We start from the raw sequence: 12,824 nt of genomic DNA, 5'->3' as shown, positions 1-12,824 counted from the left end.
TATAAAGAAAGTTTTTTGCTCACACCTTCGATTTACCCCCTGCATTTTCCTTGGGTGTGACATACTGGGTGAGGAAGGAGTCCCTTCCATTGAATTCCAGTTCTGGAATGATTATGCTCCCTTTGCCACAAGGATGGTGACACAGGACACTGGAGCAGACTCAGAGCCAATGCAGGACAGTCACCTGCTTTCATGATCAAATAGCTTATGATCTGTGTTAAGGACAAGACTGGAAATCAAATTCTGAGTTCAAACCCCGGCTTTTTACATTTATTCTAAATGATTGGGCCAAGTGAACTTGTCTCTGTGAGCCTTGATATAACAAATAGCTGACTGGTGAAAACATACAATTCCAGGTTGAATGACTGTGATATTGGGGACCATGAATGGGCTTGGCACATAATAGGTGCTAGGGTAATTAGCTTCCATTCTACTTTTGTTCCAGATGCTGTTACTCCCAACCACAATGGAACATTTAGGATGCTGTAGCTCATTTCAGAATGAATCACAGGTGTGGTCAAATACAAGCGACCCCCTTGACCTCATGGTCTCTGGTACATACCCCCACACAATATATTTTAGTGTATTTCATCACTCTGGTCACTTTCCTAAGATGATCTCTATCCTAGAATAAATGGAAGGAAGCCCTGAGATTTTAAAATCCTTTTTGTTCCAAAGATATTTATCCCCCATTACAAGATTATCACAGAACATCCCCTGAAATAAATAAGTTCCTGTAGGATTCACTGTAATTTAGAAGAGGTAGTTGAGGAGGTCAAACAATTCATAAAGTAATAAGACATTTTTTCTATTCTACTTAGATTTCTATTGTTGTGGTAAATTAACATAATCTAAAACATTACGGGGAAGAGAATATTTATTCCTTTTCCTAGCTTATAGTTCATCATGAAAAGAATTAAGGGTAGATACTCAAAGTAGTAAGTGAAGCAGAAGCTATAGTTTAACACTGCTTACAGGCTTTCTCCCCAAATAACTGCTAAAAAAAAATTATTGTAACATCAAGATGCAAATATCCAGGGTCAAAATCACCCATGCATGTTTGGCCTTCACACTTCAATTTTAAATAAATCAGATAAATCGTCTCATTGTTTGCCTACAGGCCCATATGATACACATGTTTTTCTCCTTTTTAATTGAAGTTGTGTCTTTCTAGATAACTCTAGCTTATATAATCTTAGCAAAAATCTAAAAAGACCATGTCTTTATTGGTAGACTTGGTCCTTCATTCTCTCTTGTCTTTATTTCCTAAAATACTGTGACCAGACTCATGGTAATAGCAAGTCAACAGAGAAATTTGGTATTTATAGTACACAAACTCAATCAACTAATTGTCAGTCTCTCAGAGTTTCTGTTCTCTCCAGCATCCAATGATATGCTTTGTAGTAGAATGGTGGGCATAGCTGTGATCTTTACAAATGTCCAAGAACCCAGTGGCAAAAATTTGAATACAATAGCATGATATTAAAATGAACTTACAGTGCAGATTGAGGAGCCTCAGAAGAAGATAGGGCATAGTCAAGAGCTGGGAACTCAAATAATCATTTCTCCATCCATCTTGGGCAGATTCCATTGACAAGACCACTACACGCACTGAAGATGGTAAGTGATGGATCTCCTAAAGGGAGTAAAACTTTAGTTGAGATCATTATATGTTGATTAAGCCTCCTCTGATGTTCAAAAAGTGGCCCAACTGGACTTGTTATGCACTGAGATGACCTATTCTTTACATAGCTTAGGCTCCCATATCTTTCTCTATCAACATTTCACAACCTATTTATTTGTACCTTTTATCACCTGCTTTCCTGAAAACTTTGATGAAGTTTCTTTCTAAGCTCCAGCTCCATGAAGAAATTTAATGAGTGTTGGAAGAAAATCACAATGTCATTTTGAGATTCTGACATCCTCTTTTACCATTTCTCTTACTTCTACAATTTAAAACAACAGGTTTTCCCATATTTCTTATAATTAACTCAAATTATTTGATTCTCTGTGAACTTGGACAATGAGAACATGCAGAAAGCATGACCAAAAAAGAAGAAGGTGAGAAAGAAATTTCCAATTTAAGAGACAGGCACAAAGGGTCTAGTTCTGTCAAGGAGAAGAGGACTCTGTGCACAACAATTTCACATGAGAAATTTATGCTGTGACTTTACTTCTTTGACCTCTTTATGCAGAAGTCCCAGCCTCACACCACAGAGGTCACCCAGTTGAAAATCTCATAAGGATGGTTTTAGCTGCCTTGGTTCTTGTGATTCTTGTGATGCTGCTGTTAGAGGCTTGGGCCTTCAAGAATGTGGATCAAGACACAGCCAGGAGATAAGCAAAAAGATTACAAGGCTGAACACCTGAAAATACCACTGAACTGTCTCAAGTGATCACATACATCTGTGTAAAAATATTGGGTATTCATTAAGGTTCTATACTCAGAGAAGATCAAGGTAATAAGCATGCTCTGAGTGTGGGGAGTGCTGGGGATTATATTCAGGAGGATTTGGCTTGTTTCACTGTCCTCCTTTGCCCGCACTTCATTGTGAATATTTGCTTACTTCAGTTTTGAACTCCAGGTGTTATGCATGCTCTGAAACTTTCTGTCAGCTTCAAATAACATTTCCTCTTCATTTCCTGAGTCAATATATTTCACCATGGGCCTTTTCCTTTAAGAGAATAGGAAGAGAACATAGTTGAAACTGAACACATATTGGGAAAAGCCAGATTCCAGAGCGAACACGTTTTTTGAAGATGATGTCCTTGAAAACTCTCTGAAATTTTCGTTAGCTTCAATGTGCATTATTAGAATTATCTGATGAGTCCTTTTGAAAATAACATATTTACCTACAAATCAATGACTGTATTCAGAACTAAAGAGGTTGCATATAATTGCTTTGATTTTTAATGTTACAGTAACTTTGAAATATGGAATTTTATAATCTTTGTTATTTTAAAATACTTGTACATGAGAACAAGCCATACTGACAACAACCACACCCACAGTTAATATATCTCCTCAAACTTCAGAGAAGTTAGGACAATTATTCTGAAGCTGTACACTTTCCACTTCATTTTACACTAGCACTCATGAAACACCATTTTATCACACAGGGTGTACACTATGTATTTGTTAATTATTGTGTACACTACTCCAACGTAACTCATAATTCGATGTTAAAGTCATATATAGGTGGTTTTGAAACGACAAATACTTGATGCTTTCCTTGTAATTTATAATCTCACTCATCACTAATGTTTACTCCAAAAGCAATTGTTTTGTATGCAGCCTTAGACTACATGTATATAATCATTAATTTTGTATATTAACTTTTCCCCTAATTTGGGAAACAAGGTTTCTTTTTAAAGATATTTTATAAATTCATTGAAAATCCCATGCAATGTATTTCAAACATATTCCTTTCCTCTCCACAGCTTTTCTCCAATTGTCCCTTATCTGCATACACTTTGAGAGCTTCTGAGAAGATAAAAAATTGTGTAAAATTACAACTTTATAACATTGTTAGCATATGTGGAGTGACATATCTCTTTCACCACTTATTTCTTTTAACAGAAAAATATGCACAAATTATTTACTTTACTTGTCTGATAAGGAGCACATCATATCTTTATTTCCACAGGGCATTTCTGACTTAATATAGTAATACAATGTTACTTCCAACTTCTTCAAGTGTGATCTCATTACAAAGATGTTGTTCTATATCCCGCTGTTCCTGTGGGAATTTATGAGTATTGGCTATGCCGCCATGACAGTAGTGCTTCTACCTTGGTCTTCGTATCTGTTGTTTTCTACAATGTTTTTTGCCATGAATGACACTGCAGTGTTCTTAAATATTTAATATTTGTTAACAGTTATGTGTTATATTTACACACCACTGGATACTCTCAAATTATTCATTATGTATTATTAACTTCTAATTTGAGATATGACCAAATGTACTCTTTGTCACTGTCTTTATTCCTAACATGTAATAGGGTCAACAAAGCACCAAGACAGAGTTTCAAGAGGGAACTTATCAAACCAACTTTACATATGTTGTCAGTTCCAAGTGACATATCACAATGAAATGCATAAATGAATATTATTATGGATTTTTTATTTTTATTGTATCACTATTTCACATATTCATATAATGGATTTACTAACTGAAAGAATCTTATTTTCTTACAGCCTAATCTTTCTCTTATAATTAGGTACAATGTGGGAGGCTTACAGGTGAAAACTGGAAGCTTTCTGAACTGTTAAACATGTTTAAAAGTAGCTTGTGAGGAGGAATGCACAGTGTATTCTCAATTAGCTAATGATAACAAGGAGCTCGTGTTTTGTTCTTTAAACAGCTGGTGGAATTTAGAGTTATGGTATATATATCATTTTCTCATTGTAGATCTTATCCAAGTATCTACTTTATGAATCCAAGTATCTGATTTATATTCATTATACAGAGAGACACAGATTGTAGAAACACTAGTGTCTGAAATCTAGACCAAATATGCACCTGTAATATAATAGCTCTGTAAATATCACCTTGAGATATAAAATTCAACATTAATCATAACTAAATTCTTTCTTCATTTATAATATAAATAACCTATTAAAGATCATTTACAAAAGAAGCAAGGAAAGCAATAGCATGTAATGTCAGTTGTTCTTCCCGCTTTCTCATACAGGCTGGGCAAAGCAGGACGCAAATAGTTATTCTATGTAAGCCAACAACACCAAGAAGCACAATATGTCCATGTTACATTTTGATAGCTGAAAATAGCCAATGTTACTTTTTATTATGTCTTTCATTTATATATATATATATATATATTTTCACTTTCCATCCAGGGTGCTCTCACCCCTGACCCCTTTTCTCCCAGTCTCAACTTCCCAAATCACTCCACTCAATACATCCTCCCCTTAACCTCACAGGAAAGACCCCCTTAGCTACAACGAAGCCTTGGGGCATCAAGGCTAGGCAAGGCAAATCATGTCCTTTCCCAAAGAAACACAACACATCAGTCCAGGTAGAGATAAGTGTTCTGACAAAAGAATCAGAAACATCCCCACATGATTTTTAAAGGATCCAAATTATGTATTTGAGTTAATTTTCTATCCAGCCACTTTCCTGAATTTGTTTCTCAGCTGTAGAAGTTCTCTGGTTGGATTTTGGAGGTTTCTTACATATACTATCATATCATTTGCAAATAGTGACACCTTTACTTTTTCGTTGTCATTTGTATCCCCCTAATCTCCTTTTGTTGTCTTATTGTTTCAGCTAGAAATTCAAATACTCTATTGAATACATATGGGGAGAGTGAGCATCCTTGTCTTTACCCTGATTTTAGTAGGGTTTCTTCAAATATCTCTCCATTTAATTTGAGATTTTATTTTGGTTTGCTGTGTATTGCTTTTATTACCTTCAGGTATCTGATCTCAATACTTTTCAAAAGAAGGGGTGTTGTATATTGTCAAGTTGTGGTTTCAGTGAGAGAAGATGCCGCTAATCCATGAGAGACTTGAGGTCTCAGGGTGTGTTGAGGACTTTTGTGGTGCGGGTGAGGGCTGGGGACATCCTCTTGGAGAAGGGGTAAAGGTATGGGATTGGGAGTAGTCAGGCAGCAGACCAGGAAGGGGATAAAGTCTGGACTTTACAAAGAGATTAAAGAATAAAAATAAATAACTTTTAAAAAGAATTCAAATGAAGACCATGCTGCATATCTGACACACATGGGTAGCAGACCTGCGTCCAACCTCTGCATGATCATTGGTTGTTGGCTCAGTCTCTGTGAGACCCATGGACCAAGGTTTGTTGATTCTGTAGGTATTTTTTTTGGTATCCTTTACACATTTTATATCACTTAATTCTCTCCCTGATTCTTCCAAAACACTCTCTAAACAACACCTGATGTTTGTTTTGGAGTCTCTGCATCTGTTTACACTAGCTACTGGATATCTCTAAGGAGACAGTTATGTTAGTCTCCTTTGTGCAACAGAGTGTCATTAATAATGACAATCTTTGGCTCGCTGCCATGGGATGGGTTTTAATTTGAGCAACTCAATGGTTGTCCATTCAGTGAACCACTGATCCATCCTTATCCATGTGAATCTTGTCATCAGGGCAAAATATCAGCCCAAGGGTCTGTGGGTTGGATGATGTCTTCCTTCCTCCACTGGAATTCTCACCTGGCTATAAGTTGTTGCCACCTCAGTCTCCATGTCCACTCTGCTATGAATCGTAGTTAAGGTCACCCAATGAACTCCTGTGAGCATCAGCATCTCAGGTCTCCCATTAATCCCAGAGACAAATATTTATTTTGGTAAACCAAAAACAGTATGACTCATAGGAATCCCGTACTATATGGAGAAAATTGAAATTAAGAAGTGTTTCTTTACTTTTAAATGTCATGCTAACCGTTTAAATTTAGATCAACTCATAACAGAAGAATGCATGCATTCTGAGTTCAGGAGATTGGATAACAGCATACTGAATCCTCTGTATACTTAATACAAAAGGAAGAAAAGTATGTTCATAATCCCTTGGAACTGAGATAAATGAAATTATTTTATTATTATTAATTAATTGATTTATTACATCCCAATTGCTGTACCAACCTTGTCCCTCCTTACGGTGTTCTTCGCCTCATCCCTGGGTATTCCCTGACCCTAGTGTATCAAGTCTCTGCAGGATTAGGCACATCCAGACCCATTGAGACCACACAAGGCAGTCAGTCTAATACTACATAAATTCCATGGGGCCTTGGACAAGTCTCTTTATTATTATTTTATTTTTTTGGTTGCTCCATCTCTGCGAGTGCCGAGGTGTACATGTTAGTTGACACTGTCAGTCGTCAGGGCCCCAATCTTTCCCCAAACTCACATATGTGATTCCCAATATCCACCTAAAGTATAGCTGTGGGAATCTGAATCTTTCTTAGTCAGCTGCTAATTACAGCCTCTGAGAAGACAGCTATGCTAGACCCTTCTCTGCCACCACAGCATTGAATCACTAATAGTGTCAGGGATTGACACCTGCCCATGGGATCAGTCTCAAGTTGGGCCTGTCACTGTTCAGCCATACCTGCAGTCTGTGCTCCATTTTTTTACCTGCATTTCTTTTGAACAGGACATATTTTGCCCTCTCCAAAACAGGGCAGATGTTTTCTAGGTGAGTTTGTGTCCCCATCCTTCCACTGGGAGTCCTGTCTGGCTGTCTCTTTAGATTTCTTATTCCAACTGTTGGGTATTTCTGCTAAGGTCATCTACAATTAGTCCTGGTGGCTTCCATCATCCAGATCTCTGGAACTTCCTAAAGATTCCCCCACACATATGTCTGACATAATATTCACTTATTGCTATGTACATCCCTTGCATGTTGTTGTTGTCCTAGGATATCTCACCCAGGGTAACATTTTTCTAGTTCCATCCATTTGCCTTCAAAATTATTATCTTTGTTTTTAATAGCTAAAAAGCATTTCATTGTTTATGTGTACCATATTTTAGATGTACACATACACATACATGCCCATGTCCATGTCCATGTACATATACTTACACAAACACAAATCTCCTTGCAGCTGCTTTCCTTTCTGATATTCTATGATTTTCCAGACAGCACAGACAAGTGCTCAACTGGTATTCTGTCTCAGCGGGTCTTTTCATGTAGCTGTAGTTTCCCTGCTGCTTTGTGGTCATGGCCAAAGAGTACACTTGACAGGGAAAGCACAATACAACCATGGTTGACTGACTCACTCACGCCAAGTTTTATGTGAGTCTTGCAATCCTGGGAATGCAGGTCCATAATTAGTTCCCCTGTCTGCATGTCCATACTTGTAGAGACAACAGCTAGACCAGGGACCAAGGAAGGATCCAGAATCTCCAAATCTTCCTAGTTCCACAGCTCTGCCTCTGAGTTCCAGGCACTGACACTTCTTCCCAGCAGAGGTCACCATGGGCTGCTCTTCCACCAGAGAGGAATGCAATGTTCAGTGTCCATGTTTGCATTCTCCGGGCTCTACTAACTGTAAATTTCCCACACAGCCACGTTTTCCATGGGTGTTGGCTTGCACGAGCTGAAATCATTTCCAACTGTGTCCATGATTTTTGGTGCTATTGTTTTGACAACCAAATCAGATTATGCCCAGCAAGCTGCACTGGGACTTGATTCGAACCCAGGGTGCGCTCCTAAATACTGACAGAACAGCCTGGTGCCCAGGGATGAGTCATTCTCTCAGTGAATGCAAGATTTATTCCCTGAGTCTTCCCACCTCTGTTGAAAGTTCTAAGTGATGTGAATTACAGAAAATATTTAGTATTCAACGGATAACATGCTGGTCAGTATTTTTGTGCAGTGTCTATTTTTTCCTACATACACTTCCTGAGAAATTAAGTTCAGAGAGTCAAATGTAAGAAATCATTCTTTAGCCTGGTACACGGCTTAGCCTACTGAGGGATTCAACTGCTTGGGAGACCAACAATAGAAGTAAGGCTTGTAAGAGTTGAAGCTCTTCCAAGACTGGAAACACATAAAAGACACACTCTCGAGGCCAGGGAGCTGGGTTTTCTGTGTCAGGGCCAGCACTGTCCTGAGCTTCCAGCTTAGCCTGTCCGGTTTCTGCAGGTGAGTTCCCTTGTGAAGCAGAAATTTCCAGAGGAAATTGCTGAAAATAGAAAGAATCTCCTGTGCAGAAGTCGTGGCACAGGCCTCTAATCCCCATACTAGAGAGACAAGGCAAAGTAAATCTGAGTTCAGAGCTAGTCTAATCTACACAGAAGGAAGAAGGGGTAAAATGGAAGTTGTAGGTGGCCCCTAGAGTAATTTGTAAAGGAAGCATCTGGGTAGATCACTCCTCAACCATGTTGATTAAGCAGAGAGGTTTCCCAAAGTGCTCAAGGTTGCTCACCATTTGCTGGTTCTTTTATGTCCCAGCACACATGAAAACCAGGTTGTCAAAGTCTCCTAAGGACTTTTTAAAACAAACCACCAGTTACTCCTGTAACCGCAGCTAGGAAAAAGTAGAGTATCCTCATCTGTCTCTAATCCATCCTTCATTTTTCCCTTGGGCCGGGCCATTTCTAAAAGAACACAAATCTCCAGCTTTTAACTCTTTTATTAAGAATGAGATAAACAAACAATCACCAGATGGCTGCAAAGACACAATTGCCTTGTGTGTGCCTTTGCTGTAATAGAGGAGCTGACAGAGAATCCCCTAATTTCAGGTCTTAGCAGGCATATATATATTTTTTATAATTAATAATAATAATAGAATAGTTTAGATGTTTAGTTTATTAACAGGGAAAAGAAAGAAAAAGTAGGGATTTGAACATGTGGCATGGGATAGGGAAATCTGGAAATAGTTGGGTGAGGAAAGAGGTAATTAGCATATAGTGTATGAAAGATATCTATGCTCAATAATTGAAAAATGAGAGATAAAAGAGAAGACCATCAATGAACATTGTACCACTCCTTTCCTGTGATGAATCAAATAAAATGTTCTGTGACATTAAGGACAACACCATAACTTGGCATCAATCCCTTCATGAAATCCTCCAGGATAGCATCCTGTATGTAGAAATCATTTCCTAAAAACTAATGCCCACCAGACAAATGAAAAATAGTGAGATGTTACAATTCACGTCTAAATTATCAATGATTAAACAGACACACTTTCAGGTATGGTTCATAAAAATCTCTTTTGTGATTGTAAATTCGTATTTATGATTGAACTACCAAAAGCACCTTTAAAAGGAAAAATAATTGTCACAGAGAATGTGGCCGTGCTTAATCAAGCAAGCAAAACACAGGCCAGGGCTGTCCAATTTTGGCATCCTGCCCATGACATTTCTTCAAGCAATCCCTGGTCCAAGTATTTTGAGCAGATTCAGCCCTGATAGTGAAGTTATTCAGAGGTCACGGCCTGATCTAGCAAGGTAGGAGCACCACAAGGGACCTCACAGGTGCAAACATCTGGCTATACCTGGCTGATGCTTCCCATGCAGCTCTAGGGAGGACCAAGCACCACTGCTCCCACTGCTCATATGTCTGCTTCTTCTTACTATGGGCAGTGACACTTTGCTCAACATGTCTCAAAAACGGAGCTTACTATAGACATTTACATGAATAAATTATGAAATTCAAAGCTAAATGGAACGAGAAAAAGGCCCAGTGCTAGGATTATTTTCCATGTAAATCTCCAATTTTATCAAAATTTTCTAATTCTCTCTTTATTTAATTTAGAAATATTTTTATTTCTATCATTTTAGAAGCATCCCTTTCCTTGTAAATCTTCAACTTTCACACTTTTTTTCTATGTATTTCTTCAATTTTATCAGGAATATATTTCATGAAAATCTTCCCTTTCATTCCAAATTTTTCTATGTCCTTGGTCATTCAGTAAAAATAAAATTATCTACATTTTTTAACATTATTTTCCAACAAATTCTTCAATTTTAACACATTTTTCAATATATTACTTTAAGTTTCTCGGAAATGTTTTACATGTAAACCCTCAATTTTATCAGAAAATGATTCTAGTTTATTTTTCAATCATTTTAGAAATTTTTTATGTCTACTGCTTATCTGTATTATTTTTCAATTAAAACGTTCACTATTTCAAGTTCTACTTCATTTTTTTCACAAATATTTTCAGTGAATGTTTCTACTACCTTTTTCAATTAGATTAGAAATATTTTATATGTCTAATATTTTATCTGTATTATCTTTTCTGATATCTTAAATTATAATACATTTCCCATATATTACTTCAATTGTATTAGAAATATTTTCCATCAAAATCTTCAATTTTATTAAAATTGTTTCTAGGTTCTTGGACAATGTTCTAGGTATATTTTCTATGTTTACTATTTTACTATTATTATTTTCCAATTAATTCTTCAATTTTAACACATATCTATATATATTTCTTCAATATTACTATGAATATTAGTTAAGAGAAACTTTAATTTTATCAGAAAATATTTCTATTTAATTTTTCAATTATTTAGAGATGTTTTTATGTACACAATATTATCTGAATAATTTCCCATGAAAATCTTCAATTTAGCACTACTTTTCTATATATTGCTTCAATTTTATCAGAAACATTTTCCATGACAATTATCAATTTTATCAGAAAATATTTGTAAGTGCTTGATTCAGTAAAGATAAATTATCCTTTTACAACTATTATTTTCCAACAGATTTTTTCAATTTTAACACTTTATTTTTCAATTCATTCCTAAAATTGAGTGTGCCTACACATTTAGTTCTCTTTATCAACTCTTTATATGTATTTATTTTCAATGCCAAATCTCAATTTTAAATAAAATTTCTGTATATTTCTTCAATTTTATAAGAAGTATTTTCCATGAAAGCCATCAATTTGTTTAGAATTTTTTTACATGGTTTGTCAGTTAGTTTTGATGTATTATCAATGTGTACACTTTTATGCGTATTATTTTACATCAATTCTTCTTTTAACACACATATTAATATATTTCTTTAAATTCAGTGAAAATGTCACATTGGCATAACTGTCAGTCACTCAGAGACTGCTGGTCCTGCCCCTGACATCACGCCAACCCCGCCCCTCGCCCATCTATCTCAGCCCCGGGCGGGAGCCTTGTTGGATTCCCTGACTGTCACCCAGCAACCGCTGGCCGCGCCCCCTGACGTCACCCGCGCCCCGCCCCCTCCTGGTGACCGTGCATCACAGCCCCTGGCGGGCGCCATGTTGGCGTCCCTGTCCGTCACCCGGCAACCGCTGGCACCACCCCTGACGTCACCGCAGCGCCCACCCTGCATCCAGCCTCCTGGAATGTTGTCATTTCCTGTCTTCTATTTTACGAATGAAAGTGGGCTGGGAGTTTGAATGTGCGTGTTGGTCAGAGGACTGGCAGAGGCCGGAAGTAGGTGAGCGCGTGCATTTAGCGACTGCTGTGATTGCTGAGCTTCCCGGGCCCTGAGCAGCCGGGCCTGGGATTGTGGAACGGGACCGCATTCGCATGTGCATTCCGATGAAGATAGTGCTCCATGCTGTGGGTGTCTGTGAGCTCTCAAGTCACACTGCGCTATCCTCCTGTAGTCTCCACAGAAGCAGTCTGTAAGTTTGGAGAGGCCGGGCAAGACGCGGGCTTCCCGCTGTGTAAAGTTTACAGTGGGGCGGAGTCCAAACCCTCTCTGTGCTCTGGGCGGGGACAGTGGACAGGCAAGGCGTGGGCTTCCCGCTCTGGAAAGTTTGCAGCGGGGCGGAGTGCAAACCCTCTCTGTGCTCCTCCTGGCAGGGACAATGGCCTGGCTAGGCGCGGGCTTCCCGCTCTGGAAAGTTTACAGTGGGGCGGAGTGCAAACCCTCTCTGTGCTCCTCCTGGCAGGGACAATGGCCGGGTGAGGTGCAGGCTTCCCGCTCTGCTCTGGAAAGTTTGCAGCAGGGCAGAGTGCAAACTCTGTGCTCTGGGCAGGGACAGTGGACTGGCAAGGCGTGGGCTTCCGCTCTGGAAAGTTTGCAGCGGGGCAGAGTGCAAACCCTCTCTGTGCTCCTCCAGGCGGGGACAGTGGCTGGGCAAGGCGCAGGCTTCCCGCTCTGCTCTGGAAAGTTTGCAGCAGGGTAGAGTGCACACCCTCTCTGTGCTCCTCCAGGCGGGGACAGTGGCCTCCTGGCACGACCCTCCTTTGGGAACAGAAGCCAAGCCTGGCTGCCATGGATCGCTGGGCTATGCGCCTGGCCCTGGCTTCTGGCTGTGAGCTGGTGAGACAGGTAGGGAATTCACAGGCCAATAAACTGCTTCCTGATCCTTAATGCGACAGGCCGGGCTGA

At 38.9% G+C, this 12,824-nt stretch overlaps 1 protein-coding gene across 25 annotated transcripts in view; it reads left to right on the top strand.

The window, feature by feature from the left end:
* The window catches only part of LOC127673330 (zinc finger protein 431-like), a 269,940-nt gene that overhangs the window by 235,869 nt on the left and 21,247 nt on the right, over positions 1-12,824 (top strand). For 12 of the 25 annotated variants that reach the window (XM_052168985.1, XM_052168965.1, XM_052168981.1 and 9 more), the window contains exon 1: positions 11,745-12,111. The exons of 10 other annotated variants lie outside the window; for them this stretch is intronic. The gene's annotated coding sequence lies outside the window, so the exon portion shown is untranslated. Of the gene's footprint in view, positions 1-11,742; positions 12,112-12,646; positions 12,765-12,824 lie in introns of those variants that run through there. 3 more of the 25 variants (XM_052168983.1, XM_052168969.1, XM_052168984.1) reach the window with 2 other exon arrangements.

This window comes from Apodemus sylvaticus, chromosome 22 (assembly GCF_947179515.1).
Source record: "Apodemus sylvaticus chromosome 22, mApoSyl1.1, whole genome shotgun sequence".
In the NCBI taxonomy this organism is placed as follows: domain Eukaryota; kingdom Metazoa; phylum Chordata; class Mammalia; order Rodentia; family Muridae; genus Apodemus; species Apodemus sylvaticus.
Note: the sequence above shows the minus strand (reverse complement) of the source record. Positions and strands in the feature narration are given on the sequence as shown.